We start from the raw sequence: 22,860 nt of genomic DNA, 5'->3' as shown, positions 1-22,860 counted from the left end.
TGGCATTTTTCACACCTTTTCATGCTCCTGCCATTTTTCACACCTTTTCATGCTCCTCGTCTTTTTTTTTTTTCCTCCTGGCATTTTTCACACCTTTTCATGCTCCTCGCCTTTTTCACACCTTTTCACGCTCCTCTCATTTTTCACACCTTTTCATCCTACTCGCATTTTTCACACCTTTTCATGCTCCTCGCATTTTTCACACCTTTTCATGCTCCTCGCACTTATCACACCTTTTCATGCTCCTCGCATTTTTCACACCTTTTCATGCTCCTGGTATTTGTCACACCTTTTTATGCTCCTTCCATTTTTTACACCTTTTCATGATTCTAGAATTTTTGACACCTTTTCATGCTCCTGTCATTTTTCACACCTTTTCATACTTCTGGCAGTTTTCACACCTTTTCATCCTCCTGGCAGTTTTCACACCTTTTCATCCTCCTGGCATTTTTCACACCTTTTCATGCTCCTGGCATTTTTCACACATTTTCATGCTCCTGCCATTTTGAACACCTTTTCATGCTCCTCGTTTTTTTTTTTTTCCTCCTGGCATTTTTCACACCTTTTCATGCTCCTGGCATTTTTCACACCTTTTCATGCTCCTGCCATTTTTCACACCTTTTCATGCTCTTCGTCTTTTTTTTTTTCTCCTGGCATTTTTCACACCTTTTCATGCTCCTCCCATTTTTCACACCTTTTCAGGCTCCTCGCATTTTTCACACCTTTTCATCCTACTCGCATTTTTCAAACCTTTTCAGGATCTCACATTTTTCACACCTTTTCATGCTCTTCTCATTTTTTAACACCTTTTCTTGCTCCTCGCATTTTTCAAACCTTTTCATGCTCCTGCCATTTTTCACACCTTTTAATTCTCCTCGTCTTTTTTTTTCTCCTGCCATTTTTCACACCTTTTCATGCTCCTCGCATTTTTAACACCTTTTCTTGGTCTTCGCATTTTTCACACCTTTTCATGCTCCTGCCATTTTTCACACCTTTTCATGCTCTTTGTTTTTTTTTTTTTTCCTCCTGCCATTTTTCACACCTTTTCATGCTCCTGGTTTGTTTTTTTTTTTGCTTCTCGCATTTTTCACACCTTTTCATGCTCCTCGCATTTTTCACACCTTTTCATGCTCCTCGCATTTGTCACACATTTTCATGCTCCTGCCATTTTTCACACCTTTTCATGCTCCTCGTCTTTTTTTTTTTTCCTCCTGGCATTTTTCACACCTTTTCATGCTCCTGTCATTTCACACCTTTTCATGCTCCTGGCATTTTTCACACCTTTTCATACTCCTGGCAGTTTTCACACCTTTTCATCCTCCTGGCAGTTTTCACACCTTTTCATCCTCCTGGTATTTTTCACACCTTTTCATGCTCCTGGCATTTTTCACACATTTTCATGCTCCTGGCATTTTTCACACATTTTCATGCTCCTGCCATTTTTCACACCTTTTCATGCTCCTCGTCTTTTTTTTTTTTCCTCCTGGCATTTTTCACACCATTTCATGCTCCTGGCATTTTTCACACCTTTTCATGCTCCTCGCATTTTTCACACCTTTTCATCCTACTCGCATTTTTCAAACCTTTTCATGGTCCTCGCATTTTTCACACCTTTTCATGCTCTTCTCATTTTTTAACACCTTTTCTTGCTCCTCGCATTTTTCACACCTTTTCATGCTTCTCTTCTTTTTTTCTTCCTCCTGCCATTTTTCACACCTTTTCATGCTACTCGCATTTTTAACACCTTTTTTTGCTCCTCGCATTTTTCACAGCTTTTCATGCTCCTGCCATTTTTCACACCTTTCCATGCTCCTTCTCTTTTTTTTTTCCTCCTGACATTTTTCACACCTTTTCATGCTCCTGGTTTTTTTTTTCCTTGCTCCTCGCATTTTTCACACCTTTTCATGCTCCTTGCATTTTTCACACCTTTTCATGCTCCTCGCATTTTTCACACCTTTTCATGCTCCTCGCATTTTTCACACATTTTCATGCTCCTAGTGTTTTTTTTTCTTTACTCCTCGCATTTTTCACACCTTTTCATGCTTCTAGAATTTTTGACAGCTTTTCATTTTCCTCCAAATTTTCTCACGTTTTCATGCTCCTCGTATTTTTCACACCTTTTCATGCTCCTCGCATTTTTCACACCTTTTCATGCTCCTCGCATTTTTCACAATTTTTCACGCTCCTTGACTTTTTTTTTTTTGCTCCTTTCATTTTTCACACCTTTTCATGTTGCTGGCATTTTTCACACCTTTTTATGCTCCCCACATTTTTCACACCTTTTCATGCTCCTCACACTCTTCACACCTTTTCATGCTCCTCGCATTTTTCACACCTTTTCATACTCCTAGAATTTTTGACAGCTTTTCATTGTCCTCGAAATTTTCACACGTTTTCATGCTCCTCGTATTTTTCACACCTTTTCATGTTCTTCGGATTTTTCACACCTTTTCATGCTCCTCGCATTTTTCACACCTTTTCATGCTCCTCGCATTTTTCACACGTTTTCATGCTCCTCCCATTTTTCACACCTTTTCATGCTTCTAGAATTTTTGACAGCTTTTCATTTTCCTCCAAATTTTCACACGTTTTCATGCTCCTCGTATTTTTCACACCTTTTCATGCTCCTCGCATTTTTCACACCTTTTCATGCTCCTCGAATTTTTCACACCATTTCATACTCCTCCTCTTTTTTTTTTGCTCCTCGCATTTTTCATAGCTTTTCATGTTCCTCGTATTTTTCACACCTGTTCATGCTCCTCGCATTTTTCACACTTTTTCATGCTTCTAGAATTTTTGACACCTTTTCATCCTCCTCAAAATTTTCACTCCTTTTCATGCTCCTCGTATATTTCACACCTTTTCCTGTTCCTCGAATTTTTCACACCTTTTCATGCTCCTCGCATTTTTCACACCTTTTCATGCTTCTTGGCTTTTTTTTTTTCCTCCTGGCATTTTTCACACCTTTTCATGCTCCTCGGCTTTTTTCTTTTTTGCTCCTCGCTTTTTTCACACCTTTTCATGCTCCTCGCATTTTTCACACCTTTTCATGCTTCTCGCACTTAGCACAACTTTTCATGCTCCTCGCATTTTTCACACCTTTTCATGCTCCTGGTGTTTGTCACACCATTTTATGCTCCTTCCATTTTTCACACCTTTTCATGCATTTGGCATTTTTCACACATTTTCGTGCTCCTGCCATTTTCAACACCTTTTCATGCTCCTCGTCTTTTTTTTTTTCCTCCTGGCATTTTTCACACGTTTTCATGCTCCTCGCATTTTTCACACCTTTTCATGCTTCTAAAATTTTTGACAGCTTTTCATTTTCCTCCAAATTTTCACACGTTTTCATGCTCCTCGTATTTTTCACAACTTTTCATGCTCCTCGCATTTTTCACACCTTTTCATGCTCCTCGCATTTTTCACAATTTTTCACGCTCCTTGACTTTTTTTTTTTTGCTCCTTGCATTTTTCACAACTTTTCATGTTGCTGGCATTTTTCACACCTTTTTATGCTCCCCACATTTTTCACACCTTTTCATGCTCCTCACACTCTTCACACCTTTTCATGCTCCTCGCATTTTTCACACCTTTTCATACTCCTAGAATTTTTGACAGCTTTTCATTGTCCTCGAAATTTTCACACGTTTTCATGCTCCTCGTATTTTTCACACCTTTTCATGTTCTTCGGATTTTTCACACCTTTTCATGCTCCTCGCATTTTTCACACCTTTTCATGCTCCTCGCATTTTTCACACCTTTTCATGCTCCTCGCATTTTTCACACCTTTTCATGCTTCTAGAATTTTTGACAGCTTTTCATTTTCCTCCAAATTTTCACACGTTTTCATGCTCCTCGTATTTTTCACAACTTTTCATGCTCTTCACATTTTTCACACCTTTTCATGCTCCTCGAATTTTTCACATCATTTCATACTCCTCCTCTTTTTTTTTTGCTCCTCGCATTTTTCATAGCTTTTCATGTTCCTCGTATTTTTCACACCTGTTCATGCTCCTCGCATTTTTCACACTTTTTCATGCTTCTAGAATTTTTGACACCTTTTCATCCTCCTCGAAATTTTCACTCCTTTTCATGCTCCTCGTATTTTTCACACCTTTTCCTATTCCTCGAATTTTTCACACCTTTTCATGCTCCTGCCATTTTTCACACCTTTTCATGCTTCTTGGCTTTTTTTTTTTCTCCTGGCATTTTTTACACCTTTTCATGCTCCTCGCCTTTTTTCTTTTTTGCTCCTCGCTTTTTTCACACCTTTTCATGGTCCTCGCATTTTTCACACCTTTTCATGCTCTTCTCATTTTTTAACACCTTTTCTTGCTCCTCGCATTTTTCACACCTTTTCATGCTTCTCTTCTTTTTTTCTTCCTCCTGCCATTTTTCTCACCTTTTCATGCTACTCGCATTTTTAACACCTTTTTTTGCTCCTCGCATTTTTCACAGCTTTTCATGCTCCTGCCATTTTTCACACCTTTCCATGCTCCTTCTCTTTTTTTTTTCCTCCTGACATTTTTCACACCTTTTCATGCTCCTGGTTTTTTTTTTCCTTGCTCCTCGCATTTTTCACACCTTTTCATGCTCCTTGCATTTTTCACACCTTTTCATGCTCCTCGCATTTTTCACACCTTTTCATGCTCCTCGCATTTTTCACACATTTTCATGCTCCTAGTGTTTTTTTTTCTTTACTCCTCGCATTTTTCACACCTTTTCATGCTTCTAGAATTTTTGACAGCTTTTCATTTTCCTCCAAATTTTCTCACGTTTTCATGCTCCTCGTATTTTTCACACCTTTTCATGCTCCTCGCATTTTTCACACCTTTTCATGCTCCTCGCATTTTTCACAATTTTTCACGCTCCTTGACTTTTTTTTTTTTGCTCCTTTCATTTTTCACACCTTTTCATGTTGCTGGCATTTTTCACACCTTTTTATGCTCCCCACATTTTTCACACCTTTTCATGCTCCTCACACTCTTCACACCTTTTCATGCTCCTCGCATTTTTCACACCTTTTCATACTCCTAGAATTTTTGACAGCTTTTCATTGTCCTCGAAATTTTCACACGTTTTCATGCTCCTCGTATTTTTCACACCTTTTCATGTTCTTCGGATTTTTCACACCTTTTCATGCTCCTCGCATTTTTCACACCTTTTCATGCTCCTCGCATTTTTCACACGTTTTCATGCTCCTCCCATTTTTCACACCTTTTCATGCTTCTAGAATTTTTGACAGCTTTTCATTTTCCTCCAAATTTTCACACGTTTTCATGCTCCTCGTATTTTTCACACCTTTTCATGCTCCTCGCATTTTTCACACCTTTTCATGCTCCTCGAATTTTTCACACCATTTCATACTCCTCCTCTTTTTTTTTTGCTCCTCGCATTTTTCATAGCTTTTCATGTTCCTCGTATTTTTCACACCTGTTCATGCTCCTCGCATTTTTCACACTTTTTCATGCTTCTAGAATTTTTGACACCTTTTCATCCTCCTCAAAATTTTCACTCCTTTTCATGCTCCTCGTATATTTCACACCTTTTCCTGTTCCTCGAATTTTTCACACCTTTTCATGCTCCTCGCATTTTTCACACCTTTTCATGCTTCTTGGCTTTTTTTTTTTCCTCCTGGCATTTTTCACACCTTTTCATGCTCCTCGGCTTTTTTCTTTTTTGCTCCTCGCTTTTTTCACACCTTTTCATGCTCCTCGCATTTTTCACACCTTTTCATGCTTCTCGCACTTAGCACAACTTTTCATGCTCCTCGCATTTTTCACACCTTTTCATGCTCCTGGTGTTTGTCACACCATTTTATGCTCCTTCCATTTTTCACACCTTTTCATGCATTTGGCATTTTTCACACATTTTCGTGCTCCTGCCATTTTCAACACCTTTTCATGCTCCTCGTCTTTTTTTTTTTCCTCCTGGCATTTTTCACACGTTTTCATGCTCCTCGCATTTTTCACACCTTTTCATGCTTCTAAAATTTTTGACAGCTTTTCATTTTCCTCCAAATTTTCACACGTTTTCATGCTCCTCGTATTTTTCACAACTTTTCATGCTCCTCGCATTTTTCACACCTTTTCATGCTCCTCGCATTTTTCACAATTTTTCACGCTCCTTGACTTTTTTTTTTTTGCTCCTTGCATTTTTCACAACTTTTCATGTTGCTGGCATTTTTCACACCTTTTTATGCTCCCCACATTTTTCACACCTTTTCATGCTCCTCACACTCTTCACACCTTTTCATGCTCCTCGCATTTTTCACACCTTTTCATACTCCTAGAATTTTTGACAGCTTTTCATTGTCCTCGAAATTTTCACACGTTTTCATGCTCCTCGTATTTTTCACACCTTTTCATGTTCTTCGGATTTTTCACACCTTTTCATGCTCCTCGCATTTTTCACACCTTTTCATGCTCCTCGCATTTTTCACACCTTTTCATGCTCCTCGCATTTTTCACACCTTTTCATGCTTCTAGAATTTTTGACAGCTTTTCATTTTCCTCCAAATTTTCACACGTTTTCATGCTCCTCGTATTTTTCACAACTTTTCATGCTCTTCACATTTTTCACACCTTTTCATGCTCCTCGAATTTTTCACATCATTTCATACTCCTCCTCTTTTTTTTTTTCTCCTCGCATTTTTCATAGCTTTTCATGTTCCTCGTATTTTTCACACCTGTTCATGCTCCTCGCATTTTTCACACTTTTTCATGCTTCTAGAATTTTTGACACCTTTTCATCCTCCTCGAAATTTTCACTCCTTTTCATGCTCCTCGTATTTTTCACACCTTTTCCTATTCCTCGAATTTTTCACACCTTTTCATGCTCCTGCCATTTTTCACACCTTTTCATGCTTCTTGGCTTTTTTTTTTTCTCCTGGCATTTTTTACACCTTTTCATGCTCCTCGCCTTTTTTCTTTTTGGCTCCTCGCTTTTTTCACACCTTTTCATGCTCCTCGCATTTTTCACACCTTTTCATGCTCCTCGCACTTAGCACAACTTTTCATGCTCCTCGCATTTTTCACACCTTTTCATGCTCCTGGTATTTGTCACACCATTTTATGCTCCTTCCATTTTTTACACCTTTTCATGCTCCTCGCACTTAGCACAACTTTTCATGCTCCTCGCATTTTTCACACCTTTTCATGCTCCTGGTATTTGTCACACCATTTTATGCTCCTTCCATTTTTTACAACTTTTCATGCTCCTGTCATTTTTCACACCTTTTCATGCTCCTGGCAGTTTTCACACCTTTTCATACTCCTGGCAGTTTTCACACCTTTTCATCCTCCTGGCAGTTTTCACACCTTTTCATCCTCCTGGCATTTTTCACACCTTTTCATGCTCCTGGCATTTTTCACACCTTTTCATGCTCCTGGCATTTTTCACACATTTTCATGCTCCTGCCATTTTCAACACCTTTTCATGCTCCTCGTCTTTTTTTTTTTTCCTCCTGGCATTTTTCACACCTTTTCATGCTCCTGGCATTTTTCACACCTTTTCATGCTTCTAGAATTTTTGACAGCTTTTCATTTTCCTCCAAATTTTCACACGTTTTCATGCTCCTCGTATTTTTCACAACTTTTCATGCTCCTCGCATTTTTCACACCTTTTCATGCTCCTCGCATTTTTCACAATTTTTCACGCTCCTTGACTTTTTTTTTTTTGCTCCTTGCATTTTTCACAACTTTTCATGTTGCTGGCATTTTTCACACCTTTTTATGCTCCCCACATTTTTCACACCTTTTCATGCTCCTCACACTCTTCACACCTTTTCATGCTCCTCGCATTTTTCACACCTTTTCATACTCCTAGAATTTTTGACAGCTTTTCATTGTCCTCGAAATTTTCACACGTTTTCATGCTCCTCGTATTTTTCACACCTTTTCATGTTCTTCGGATTTTTCACACCTTTTCATGCTCCTCGCATTTTTCACACCTTTTCATGCTCCTCGCATTTTTCACACCTTTTCATGCTCCTCGCATTTTTCACACCTTTTCATGCTTCTAGAATTTTTGACAGCTTTTCATTTTCCTCCAAATTTTCACACGTTTTCATGCTCCTCGTATTTTTCACACCTTTTCATGCTCTTCGCATTTTTCACACCTTTTCATGCTCCTCGAATTTTTCACATCATTTCATACTCCTCCTCTTTTTTTTTTGCTCCTTGCATTTTTCATAGCTTTTCATGTTCCTTGTATTTTTCACACCTGTTCATGCTCCTCGCATTTTTCACACTTTTTCATGCTTCTAGAATTTTTGACACCTTTTCATCCTCCTCGAAATTTTCACTCCTTTTCATGCTCCTCGTATTTTTCACACCTTTTCCTGTTCCTCGAATTTTTCACACCTTTTCATGCTCCTCGCATTTTTCACACCTTTTCATGCTTCTTGGCTTTTTTTTTTTCCTCCTGGCATTTTTTACACCTTTTCATGCTCCTCGCCTTTTTTCTTTTTTGCTCCTCGCTTTTTTCACACCTTTTCATGCTCCTCTCATTTTTCACACCTTTTCATGCTCCTCGCACTTATCACAACTTTTCATGCTCCTCGCATTTTTCACACCTTTTCATGCTCCTGGTATTTGTCACACCTTTTTATGCTCCTTCCATTTTTTACACCTTTTCATGCTCCTGTCATTTTTCACACCTTTTCATGCTCCTGGCATTTTTCACATCTTTTCATGCTCCTGGCAGTTTTCACACCTTTTCATGCTCCTGGCACTATTCACACCTTTTCATCCTCCTGGCATTTTTCACACCTTTTCATGCTCCTGGCATTTTTCACACATTTTCATGCTCCTGGCATTTTTCACACCTTTTCATGCTCCTGCCATTTTTCACACCTTTTCATGCTCCTCGTCTTTTTTTTTTTATCCTCCTGGCATTTTTCACACCTTTTCATGCTCCTCGCATTTTTCACACCTTTTCACGCTCCTCTCATTTTTCACACCTTTTCATCCTACTCGCATTTTTCACACCTTTTCATGCTTCTCGCAATTTTCACACCTTTTCATGCTCCTGGCACTTATCACACCTTTTCATGCTCCTCGCATTTTTCACACCTTTTCATGCTCCTGGTATTTGTCACACCTTTTTATGCTCCTTCCATTTTTTACACCTTTTCATGCTCCTGTCATTTTTCATACCTTTTCATGCTCCTGGCATTTTTCACACCTTTGCATACTTCTGGCAGTTTTCACACCTTTTCATCCTCCTGGCAGTTTTCACACCTTATCATCCTCCTGGCATTTTTCACACCTTTTCATGCTCCTGGCATTTTTCACACATTTTCATGCTCCTGCCATTTTCAACACCTTTTCATGCTCCTCGTCTTTTTTTTTTTCCTCCTGGCATTTTTCACACCTTTTCATGCTCCTGGCATTTTTCACACCTTTTCATGCTCCTGCCATTTTTCACACCTTTTCATGCTCTTCGTCTTTTTTTTTTTTCCTCCTGGCATTTTTCACACCTTTTCATGCTCCTCCCATTTTTCACACCTTTTCAGGCTCCTCGCATTTTTCACACCTCTTCATCCTACTCGCATTTTTCAAACCTTTTCAGGGTCTCGCATTTTTCACACCTTTTCATGCTCTTCTCATTTTTTAACACCTTTTCTTGCTCCTCGCATTTTTCAAACCTTTTCATGCTCCTGCCATTTTTCACACCTTTTAATTCTCCTCGTCTTTTTTTTTTCTCCTGCCATTTTTCACACCTTTTCATGCTCCTGGTTTGTTTTTTTTTTTGCTTCTCGCATTTTTCACACCTTTTCATGCTCCTCGCATTTTTCACACCTTTTCATGCTCCTCGCATTTTTCACACCTTTTCATGCTCCTCGCATTTTTCACACCTTTTCATGCTCCTCGCATTTTTCACACCTGTTCATGCTCCTCGAATTTTTCACCCATTTCATACTCCTCCTCTTTTTTTTTTGCTCCTCGCATTTTTCATAGCTTTTCATGTTCCTCGTATTTTTCACACCTTTTCATGCTCCTCGCATTTTTCACACCTTTTCATGCTTCTAGAATTTTTGACACCTTTTCATCCTCCTCGAAATTTTCACTCCTTTTCATGCTCCTCGTATTTTTCACACCTTTTCCTGTTCCTCGAATTTTTCACACCTTTTCATGCTCCTCGCATTTTTCACACCTTTTCATGCTCCTCGCATTTTTCACACCTTTTCATGCTCCTCGCATTTTTCACACCTTTTCATCCTCCTCACATTTTTCACTCGTTTTCATGCTCCTCCCATTTTTCATACCTTTTCATGCTCCTCGCATTTTTGACACCTTTTCATGCCCCTGCATTTTTTACACCTTTTCATGCTCCTCGAATTTTTCACACGTTTGCATGCTCCTCCGATTTTTCATACCTTTTCATGCTCCTCGCATTTTTCACACCTTTTCATGCTCCTGCCATTTTTCACACCTTTTCATGCTCCTCGTCTTTTTTTTTTTTCCTCCTGGCACATTACACACCTTTTCATTTTCCTGGCATTTTTCACACCTTTTCATGCTCCTCGCATTTTTCACACCTTTTCATGCTCTTCTCATTTTTTAACACCTTTTCTTGCTCCTTGCATTTTTCACACCTTTTCATGCTCCTCCCATTTTTCACACCTTTTCATGCTCCTGGTCTTTTTTTTTTTTTTTTTTTGCTCCTGGCATTATTTAAACCTTTTCATGCTCCTCGCAAATTTCACACCTTTTCATGCTCCTCGCATTTTTCACACCTTTTCATGCTCCTCACATTCTTCACACCTTTTCATGCTCCTCGCATTTTTCACCCCTTTTCATACTCCTAGAATTTTTGACAGCTTTTCATTGTCCTCGCAATTTTCACACGTTTTCATGCTCCTCGTATTTTTCACAACTTTTCATGCTCTTCTCATTTTTAACACCTTTTCTTGTTCCTCGCATTTTTCACACATTTTCATGCTCCTCCCATTTTTCACACCTTTTCATTCTCCTGGTCTTTTTTTTTTTTTTCTTTGCTCCCCGCATTTTTCACACCTTTTCATGCTCCTCGCATTTTTCACACCTTTTCATGCTCCTCGCATTTTTCACACCTTTTCATGCTCCTCGCATTTTTCACACCTTTTCATGCTCCTGGCATTTTTCACGCATTTTCATGCTCCTCCCATTTTTCACACCTTTTCATGCTTCTAGAATTTTTGACAGCTTTTCATTTTCCTCCAAATTTTCACACGTTTTCATGCTCCTCGTATTTTTCACACCTTTTCATGCTCCTCGCATTTTTCACACCTTTTCATGCTCCTCGAATTTTTCACACCATTTCATACTCCTCCTCTTTTTTTTTTGCTCCTCGTATTTTTCACACCTTTTCATGCTCCTCGCACTTAGCACAACTTTTCATGCTCCTCGCATTTTTCACACCTTTTCATGCTCCTGGTGTTTGTCACACCATTTTATGCTCCTTCCATTTTTCACACCTTTTCATGCTCCTCGCACTTAGCACAACTTTTCATGCTCCTCGCATTTTTCACACCTTTTCATGCTCCTGGTATTTGTCACACCTTTTTATGCTCCTTCCATTTTTTACACCTTTTCATGCTCCTGTCATTTTTCACACCTTTTCATGCTCCTGGCATTTTTCACACCTTTTCATACTCCTGGCAGTTTTCACACCTTTTCATCCTCCTGGCAGTTTTCACACCTTTTCATCCTCCTGGCATTTTTCACACCTTTTCATGCTCCTGGCATTTTTCACACCTTTTCATGCTCCTGGCATTTTTCACACCTTTTCATGCTCCTGCCATTTTCAACACCTTTTCATGCTCCTCGTCTTTTTTTTTTTCCTCCTGGCATTTTTCACACCTTTTCATGCTCCTGGCATTTTTCACACCTTTTCATGCTTCTAGAATTTTTGACAGCTTTTCATTTTCCTCCAAACTTTCACACGTTTTCATGCTCTTCGTATTTTTCACAACTTTTCATGCTCCTCGCATTTTTCACACCTTTTCATGCTCCTCGCATTTTTCACAATTTTTCACGCTCCTTGACTTTTTTTTTTTTGCTCCTTGCATTTTTCACAACTTTTCATGTTGCTGGCATTTTTCACACCTTTTTATGCTCCCCACATTTTTCACACCTTTTCATGCTCCTCACACTCTTCACACCTTTTCATGCTCCTCGCATTTTTCACACCTTTTCATACTCCTAGAATTTTTGACAGCTTTTCATTGTCCTCGAAATTTTCACACGTTTTCATGCTCCTCGTATTTTTCACACCTTTTCATGTTCTTCGGATTTTTCACACCTTTTCATGCTCCTCGCTTTTTTCACACCTTTTCATGCTCCTCGCATTTTTCACACGTTTTCATGCTACTCGCATTTTTCACACCTTTTCATGCTTCTAGAATTTGTGACAGCTTTTCATTTTCCTCCAAATTTTCACACGTTTTCATGCTCCTCGTATTTTTCACACCTTTTCATGCTCTTCGCATTTTTCACACCTTATCATGCTCCTCGCATTTTTCACACCTTTTCATGCTCCTCGCATTTTTCACACGTTTTCATGCTCCTCGCATTTTTCACACCTTTTCATGCTCTTCGCATTTTTCACACCTTTTCATGCTCCTCGAATTTTTCACATCATTTCATACTCCTCCTCTTTTTTTTTTGCTTCTCCCATTTTTCATAGCTTTTCATGTTCCTCGTATTTTTCACACCTGTTCATGCTCCTCGCATTTTTCACACTTTTTCATGCTTCTAGAATTTTTGACACCTTTTCATCCTCCTCGAAATTTTCACTCCTTTTCATGCTCCTCGTATTTTTCACACATTTTCCTATTCCTCGAATTTTTCACACCTTTTCATGCTCCTCGCATTTTTCACACCTTTTCATGCTTCTTGGCTTTTTTTTTTTCCTCCTGGCATTTTTTACACCTTTTCATGCTCCTCGGCTTTTTTCTTTTTTGCTCCTCGCTTTTTTCACACCTTTTCATGCTCCTCGCATTTTTCACACCTTTTCATGCTCCTCGCACTTAGCACAACTTTTCATGCTCCTCGCATTTTTCACACCTTTTCAAGCTCCTGGTATTTGTCACACCATTTTATGCTCCTTCCATTTTTTACACCTTTTCATGCTCCTCGCACTTAGCACAACTTTTCATGCTCCTCGCATTTTTCACACCTTTTCATGCTCCTGGTGTTTGTCACACCATTTTATGCTCCTTCCATTTTTCACACCTTTTCATGCTCCTCGCACTTAGCACAACTTTTCATGCTCCTCGCATTTTTCACACCTTTTCATGCTCCTGGTATTTGTCACACCTTTTTATGCTCCTTCCATTTTTTACAACTTTTCATGCTCCTGTCATTTTTCACACCTTTTCATGCTCCTGGCATTTTTCACACCTTTTCATACTCCTGGCAGTTTTCACACCTTTTCATCCTCCTGGCAGTTTTCACACCTTTTCATCCTCCTGGCATTTTTCACACCTTTTCATGCTCCTGGCATTTTTCACACCTTTTCATGCTCCTGGCATTTTTCACACATTTTCATGCTCCTGCCATTTTCAACACCTTTTCATGCTCCTCGTCTTTTTTTTTTTTCCTCCTGGCATTTTTCACACCTTTTCATGCTCCTGGCATTTTTCACACCTTTTCATGCTTCTAGAATTTTTGACAGGTTTTCATTTTCCTCCAAATTTTCACACGTTTTCATGCTCCTCGTATTTTTCACAACTTTTCATGCTCCTCGCATTTTTCACACCTTTTCATGCTTCTTGGCTTTTTTTTTTTCCTCCTGGCATTTTTTAAACCTTTTCATGCTCCTCGCCTTTTTTCTTTTTTGCTCCTCGCTTTTTTCACACCTTTTCATGCTCCTCGCATTTTTCACACCTTTTCATGCTCCTCGCACTTAGCACAACTTTTCATGCTCCTCGCATTTTTCACACCTTTTCATGCTCCTGGTATTTGTCACACCATTTTATGCTCCTTCCATTTTTTACACCTTTTCATGCTCCTCGCACTTAGCACAACTTTTCATGCTCCTCGCATTTTTCACACCTTTTCATGCTCCTGGTGTTTGTCACACCATTTTATGCTCCTTCCATTTTTCACACCTTTTCATGCTCCTCGCACTTAGCACAACTTTTCATGCTCCTCGCATTTTTCACACCTTTTCATGCTCCTGGTATTTGTCACACCATTTTATGCTCCTTCCATTTTTTACAACTTTTCATGCTCCTGTCATTTTTCACACCTTTTCATGCTCCTGGCATTTTTCACACCTTTTCATACTCCTGGCAGTTTTCACACCTTTTCATCCTCCTGGCAGTTTTCACACCTTTTCATCCTCCTGGCATTTTTCACACCTTTTCATGCTCCTGGCATTTTTCACACCTTTTCATGCTCCTGGCATTTTTCACACCTTTTCATGCTCCTGCCATTTTCAACACCTTTTCATGCTCCTCGTCTTTTTTTTTTTTCCTCCTGGCATTTTTCACACCTTTTCATGCTCCTGGCATTTTTCACACCTTTTCATGCTTCTAGAATTTTTGACAGCTTTTCATTTTCCTCCAAACTTTCACACGTTTTCATGCTCTTCGTATTTTTCACAACTTTTCATGCTCCTCGCATTTTTCACACCTTTTCATGCTCCTTGCATTTTTCACAATTTTTCACGCTCCTTGACTTTTTTTTTTTTGCTCCTTGCATTTTTCACAACTTTTCATGTTGCTGGCATTTTTCACACCTTTTTATGCTCCCCACATTTTTCACACCTTTTCATGCTCCTCACACTCTTCACACCTTTTCATGCTCCTCGCATTTTTCACACCTTTTCATACTCCTAGAATTTTTGACAGCTTTTCATTGTCCTCGAAATTTTCACACGTTTTCATGCTCCTCGTATTTTTCACACCTTTTCATGTTCTTCGGATTTTTCACACCTTTTCATGCTCCTCGCATTTTTCACACCTTTTCATGCTCCTCGCATTTTTCACACGTTTTCATGCTCCTCGCATTTTTCACACCTTTTCATGCTTCTAGAATTTTTGACAGCTTTTCATTTTCCTCCAAATTTTCACACGTTTTCATGCTCCTCGTATTTTTCACACCTTTTCATGCTCTTTGCATTTTTCACACCTTTTCATGCTCCTCGAATTTTTCACATCATTTCATACTCCTCCTCTTTTTTTTTTGCTCCTCGCATTTTTCATAGCTTTTCATGTTCCTCGTATTTTTCACACCTGTTCATGCTCCTCGCATTTTTCACACTTTTTCATGCTTCTAGAATTTTTGACACCTTTTCATCCTCCTCGAAATTTTCACTCCTTTTCATGCTCCTCGTATTTTTCACACCTTTTCCTGTTCCTCGAATTTTTCACACCTTTTCATGCTCCTCGCATTTTTCACACCTTTTCATGCTTCTTGGCTTTTTTTTTTTCCTCCTGGCATTTTTTACACCTTTTCATGCTCCTCGCCTTTTTTCTTTTTTGCTCCTCGCTTTTTTCACACCTTTTCATGCTCCTCGCATTTTTCACACCTTTTCATGCTCCTCGCACTTATCACAACTTTTCATGCTCCTCGCATTTTTCACACCTTTTCATGCTCCTGGTATTTGTCACACCATTTTATGCTCCTTCCATTTTTTACACCTTTTCATGCTCCTGTCATTTTTCACACCTTTTCATGCTCCTGGCATTTTTCACATCTTTTCATGCTCCTGTCATTTTTCACACCTTTTCATGCTCCTGGCATTTTTCACATCTTTTCATGCTCCTGGCAGTTTTCACACCTTTTCATGCTCCTGGCACTATTCACACCTTTTCATCCTCCTGGCATTTTTCACACCTTTTCATCCTCCTGGCAGTTTTCACACCTTTTCATCCTCCTGGCATTTTTCACACCTTTTCATGCTCCTGGCATTTTTCACACCTTTTCATGCTCCTGGCATTTTTCACACATTTTCGTGCTCCTGCCATTTTCAACACCTTTTCATGCTCCTCGTCTTTTTTTTTTTTTCCTCCTGGCATTTTTCACACCTTTTCATGCTCCTGGCATTTTTCACAAGTTTTCATGCTCCTCGCATTTTTCACACCTTTTCATGCTTCTAAAATTTTTGACAGCTTTTCATTTTCCTCCAAATTTTCACACGTTTTCATGCTCCTCGTATTTTTCACAACTTTTCATGCTCCTCGCATTTTTCACACCTTTTCATGCTCCTCGCATTTTTCACAATTTTTCACGCTCCTTGACTTTTTTTTTTTTGCTCCTTGCATTTTTCACAACTTTTCATGTTGCTGCCATTTTTCACACCTTTTTATGCTCCCCACATTTTTCACACCTTTTCATGCTCCTCACACTCTTCACACCTTTTCATGCTCCTCGCATTTTTCACACCTTTTGATACTCCTAGAATTTTTGACAGCTTTTCATTGTCCTCGAAATTTTCACACGTTTTCATGCTCCTCGTATTTTTCACACCTTTTCATGTTCTTCGGATTTTTCACACCTTTTCATGCTCCTCGCATTTTTCACACCTTTTCATGCTCCTCGCATTTTTCACACGTTTTCATGCTCCTCGCATTTTTCACACCTTTTCATGCTTCTAGAATTTTTGACAGCTTTTCATTTTCCTCCAAATTTTCACACGTTTTCATGCTCCTCGTATTTTTCACACCTTTTCACGCTCTTCGCATTTTTCACACCTTTTCATGCTCCTCGAATTTTTCACATCATTTCATACTCCTCCTCTTTTTTTTTTGCTCCTCGCATTTTTCATAGCTTTTCATGTTCCTCGTATTTTTCACACCTGTTCATGCTCCTCGCATTTTTCACACTTTTTCATGCTTCTAGAATTTTTGACACCTTTTCATCCTCCTCGAAATTTTCACTCCTTTTCATGCTCCTCGTATTTTTCACACCTTTTCCTATTCCTCGAATTTTTCACACCTTTTCATGCTCCTCGCATTTTTCACACCTTTTCATGCTTCTTGGCTTTTTTTTTTCCTCCTGGCATTTTTTACACCTTTTCATGCTCCTTGCCTTTTTTCTTTTTTGCTCCTCGCTTTTTTCACACCTTTTCATGCTCCTCGCATTTTTCACACCTTTTCATGCTCCTCGCACTTAGCACAACTTTTCATGCTCCTCGCATTTTTCACACCTTTTCATGCTCCTGGTATTTGTCACACCATTTTATGCTCCTTCCATTTTTTACACCTTTTCATGCTCCTCGCACTTAGCACAACTTTTCATGCTCCTCGCATTTTTCACACCTTTTCATGCTCCTGGTGTTTTTCACACCATTTTATGCTCCTTCCATTTTTCACACCTTTTCATGCTCCTCGCACTTAGCACAACTTTTCATGCTCCTCGCATTTTTCACACCTTTTCATGCTCCTGGTATTTGTCACACCATTTTATGCTCCTTCCATTTTTTACAACTTTTCATGCTCCTGTCATTTTTCACACCTTTTCATGCTCCTGGCATTTTTCACACCTTTTCATACTCCTGGCAGTTTTCACACCTTTTCATCCTCCTGGCAGTTTTCACACCTTTTCATCCTCCTGGCATTTTTCACACCTTTTCATGCTCCTGGCATTTTTCACACCTTTTCATGCTCCTGGCATTTTTCACACATTTTCATGCTCCTGCCATTTTCAACACCTTTTCATGCTCCTCGTCTTTTTTTTTTTTCCTCCTGGCATTTTTCACACCTTTTCATGCTCCTGGCATTTTTCACACCTTTTCATGCTTCTAGAATTTTTGACAGCTTTTCATTTTCCTCCAAATTTTCACACGTTTTCATGCTCCTCGTATTTTTCACACCTTTTCATGCTCCTCGCATTTTTCACACCTTTTCATGCTCCTCGCATTTTTCACAATTTTTCACGCTCCTTGACTTTTTTTTTTTTGCTCCTTGCATTTTTCACACCTTTTCATGTTGCTGGCATTTTTCACACCTTTTTATGCTCCCCACATTTTTCACACCTTTTCATGCTCCTCACACTCTTCACACCTTTTCATGCTCCTCGCATTTTTCACACCTTTTCATACTCCTAGAATTTTTGACAGCTTTTCATTGTCCTCGAAATTTTCACACGTTTTCATGCTCCTCGTATTTTTCACACCTTTTCATGTTCTTCGGATTTTTCACACCTTTTCATGCTCCTCGCATTTTTCACACCTTTTCATGCTCCTCGCATTTTTCACACGTTTTCATGCTCCTCGCATTTTTCACACCTTTTCATGCTTCTAGAATTTGTGACAGCTTTTCATTTTCCTCCAAATTTTCACACGTTTTCATGCTCCTCGTATTTTTCACACCTTTTCATGCTCTTCGCATTTTTCACACCTTTTCATGCTCCTCACATTTTTCACACCTTTTCATGCTCCTCGCATTTTTCACACCTTTTCATACTCCTAGAATTTTTGACAGCTTTTCATTGTCCTCGAAATTTTCACACGTTTTCATGCTCCTCGTATTTTTCACACCTTTTCATGTTCTTCGGATTTTTCACACCTTTTCATGCTCCTCGCATTTTTCACACCTTTTCATGCTCCTCGCATTTTTCACACCTTTTCATGCTCCTCGCATTTTTCACACCTTTTCATGCTCCTCGCATTTTTCACACCTTTTCATGCTCCTCGAATTTTTCACATCATTTCATACTCCTCCTCTTTTTTTTTTGCTCCTCGCATTTTTCATAGCTTTTCATGTTCCTCGTATTTTTCACACCTGTTCATGCTCCTCGCATTTTTCACACTTTTTCATGCTTCTAGAATTTTTGACACCTTTTCATCCTCCTCGAAATTTTCACTCCTTTTCATGCTCCTCGTATTTTTCACACCTTTTCCTATTCCTCGAATTTTTCACACCTTTTCATGCTCCTCGCATTTTTCACACCTTTTCATGCTTCTTGGCTTTTTTTTTTTCCTCCTGGCATTTTTTACACCTTTTCATGCTCCTCGCCTTTTTTCTTTTTTGCTCCTCGCTTTTTTCACACCTTTTCATGCTCCTCGCATTTTTCACACCTTTTCATGCTCCTCGCACTTAGCACAACTTTTCATGCTCCTCGCATTTTTCACACCTTTTCATGCTCCTGGTATTTGTCACACCATTTTATGCTCCTTCCATTTTTTACACCTTTTCATGCTCCTCGCACTTAGCACAACTTTTCATGCTCCTCGCATTTTTCACACCTTTTCATGCTCCTGGTGTTTGTCACACCATTTTATGCTCCTTCCATTTTTCACACCTTTTCATGCTCCTCGCACTTAGCACAACTTTTCATGCTCCTCGCATTTTTCACACCTTTTCATGCTCCTGGTATTTGTCACACCATTTTATGCTCCTTCCATTTTTTACAACTTTTCATGCTCCTGTCATTTTTCACACCTTTTCATGCTCCTGGCATTTTTCACACCTTTTCATACTCCTGGCAGTTTTCACACCTTTTCATTCTCCTGGCAGTTTTCACACCTTTTCATCCTCCTGGCATTTTTCACACCTTTTCATGCTCCTGGCATTTTTCACACCTTTTCATGCTCCTGGCATTTTTCACACATTTTCATGCTCCTGCCATTTTCAACACCTTTTCATGCTCCTCGTCTTTTTTTTTTTCCTCCTGGCATTTTTCACACCTTTTCATGCTCCTGGCATTTTTCACACCTTTTCATGCTTCTAGAATTTTTGACAGCTTTTCATTTTCCTCCAAATTTTCACACGTTTTCATGCTCCTCGTATTTTTCACAACTTTTCATGCTCCTCGCATTTTTCACACCTTTTCATGCTTCTAGAATTTGTGACAGCTTTTCATTTTCCTCCAAATTTTCACACGTTTTCATGCTCCTCGTATTTTTCACACCTTTTCATGCTCTTCGCATTTTTCACACCTTTTCATGCTCCTCACATTTTTCACACCTTTTCATGCTCCTCGCATTTTTCACACCTTTTCATACTCCTAGAATTTTTGACAGCTTTTCATTGTCCTCGAAATTTTCACACGTTTTCATGCTCCTCGTATTTTTCACACCTTTTCATGTTCTTCGGATTTTTCACACCTTTTCATGCTCCTCGCATTTTTCACACCTTTTCATGCTCCTCGCATTTTTCACACGTTTTCATGCTCCTCGCATTTTTCACACCTTTTCATGCTCTTCGCATTTTTCACACCTTTTCATGCTCCTCGAATTTTTCACATCATTTCATACTCCTCCTCTTTTTTTTTTGCTCCTCGCATTTTTCATAGCTTTTCATGTTCCTCGTATTTTTCACACCTGTTCATGCTCCTCGCATTTTTCACACTTTTTCATGCTTCTAGAATTTTTGACACCTTTTCATCCTCCTCGAAATTTTCACTCCTTTTCATGCTCCTCGTATTTTTCACACCTTTTCCTGTTCCTCGAATTTTTCACACCTTTTCATGCTCCTCGCATTTTTCACACCTTTTCATGCTTCTTGGCTTTTTTTTTTTCCTCCTGGCATTTTTTACACCTTTTCATGCTCCTCGCCTTTTTTCTTTTTTGCTCGTCGCTTTTTTCACACCTTTTCATGCTCCTCGCATTTTTCACACCTTTTCATGCTCCTCGCACTTAGCACAACTTTTCATGCTCCTCGCATTTTTCACACCTTTTCATGCTCCTGGTATTTGTCACACCATTTTATGCTCCTTCCATTTTTTACACCTTTTCATGCTCCTCGCACTTAGCACAACTTTTCATGCTCCTCGCATTTTTCACACCTTTTCATGCTCCTGGTGTTTGTCACACCATTTTATGCTCCTTCCATTTTTCACACCTTTTCATGCTCCTCGCACTTAGCACAACTTTTCATGCTCCTCGCATTTTTCACACCTTTTCATGCTCCTGGTATTTGTCACACCATTTTATGCTCCTTCCATTTTTTACAACTTTTCATGCTCCTGTCATTTTTCACACCTTTTCATGCTCCTGGCATTTTTCACACCTTTTCATACTCCTGGCAGTTTTCACACCTTTTCATCCTCCTGGCAGTTTTCACACCTTTTCATCCTCCTGGCATTTTTCACACCTTTTCATGCTCCTGGCATTTTTCACACCTTTTCATGCTCCTGGCATTTTTCACACATTTTCATGCTCCTGCCATTTTCAACACCTTTTCATGCTCCTCGTCTTTTTTTTTTTCCTCCTGGCATTTTTCACACCTTTTCATGCTCCTGGCATTTTTCACACCTTTTCATGCTTCTAGAATTTTTGACAGCTTTTCATTTTCCTCCAAATTTTCACACGTTTTCATGCTCCTCGTATTTTTCACAACTTTTCATGCTCCTCGCATTTTTCACACCTTTTCATGCTCCTCTCATTTTTCACAATTTTTCACGCTCCTTGACTTTTTTTTTTTGCTCCTTGCATTTTTCACAACTTTTCATGTTGCTGGCATTTTTCACACCTTTTTATGCTCCCCACATTTTTCACACCTTTTCATGCTCCTCACACTCTTCACACCTTTTCATGCTCCTCGCATTTTTCACACCTTTTCATACTCCTAGAATTTTTGACAGCTTTTCATTGTCCTCGAAATTTTCACACGTTTTCATGCTCCTTGTATTTTTCACACCTTTTCATGTTCTTCGGATTTTTCACACCTTTTCATGCTCCTCGCATTTTTCACACCTTTTCATGCTCCTCGCATTTTTCACACGTTTTCATGCTCCTCGCATTTTTCACACCTTTTCATGCTTCTAGAATTTTTGACAGCTTTTCATTTTCCTCCAAATTTTCACACGTTTTCATGCTCCTCGTATTTTTCACACCTTTTCATGCTCTTTGCATTTTTCACACCTTTTCATGCTCCTCGAATTTTTCACATCATTTCATACTCCTCCTCTTTTTTTTTTGCTCCTCGCATTTTTCATAGCTTTTCATGTTCCTCGTATTTTTCACACCTGTTCATGCTCCTCACATTTTTCACACTTTTTCATGCTTCTAGAATTTTTGACACCTTTTCATCCTCCTCGAAATTTTCACTCCTTTTCATGCTCCGCGTATTTTTCACACCTTTTCCTGTTCCTCGAATTTTTCACACCTTTTCATGCTCCTCGCATTTTTCACACCTTTTCATGCTTCTTGGCTTTTTTTTTTCCTCCTGGCATTTTTTACACCTTTTCATGCTCCTCGCCTTTTTTCTTTTTTGCTCCTCGCTTTTTTCACACCTTTTCATGCTCCTCGCATTTTTCACACCTTTTCATGCTCCTCGCACTTATCACAACTTTTCATGCTCCTCGCATTTTTCACACCTTTTCATGCTCCTGATATTTGTCACACCATTTTATGCTCCTTCCATTTTTTACACCTTTTCATGCTCCTGTCATTTTTCACACCTTTTCATGCTCCTGGCATTTTTCACATCTTTTCATGCTCCTGGCAGTTTTCACACCTTTTCATGCTCCTGGCACTATTCACACCTTTTCATCCTCCTGGCATTTTTCACACCTTTTCATGCTCCTGGCATTTTTCACACCTTTTCATGCTCCTGGCATTTTTCACACCTTTTCATCCTCCTGCCTTTTTTCACACCTTTTCATGCTCCTCGTCTTTTTTTTTTTATCCTCCTGGCATTTTTCACACCTTTTCATGCTCCTCGCATTTTTCACACCTTTTCATGCTCCTCTCATTTTTCACACCTTTTCATCCTACTCGCATTTTTCACACCTTTTCATGCTCCTCGCATTTTTCACACCTTTTCATGCTCCTCGCACTTATCACACCTTTTCATGCTCCTCGCATTTTTCACACCTTTTCATGCTCCTGGTATTTGTCACACCTTTTTATGCTCCTTCCATTTTTTACACCTTTTCATGCTCCTGTCATTTTTCACACCTTTTCATGCTCCTCGCATTT

Source organism: Cervus elaphus, chromosome 4, assembly GCF_910594005.1.
Source record: "Cervus elaphus chromosome 4, mCerEla1.1, whole genome shotgun sequence".
In the NCBI taxonomy this organism is placed as follows: Eukaryota; Metazoa; Chordata; class Mammalia; order Artiodactyla; family Cervidae; genus Cervus; species Cervus elaphus.
Note: the sequence above shows the minus strand (reverse complement) of the source record.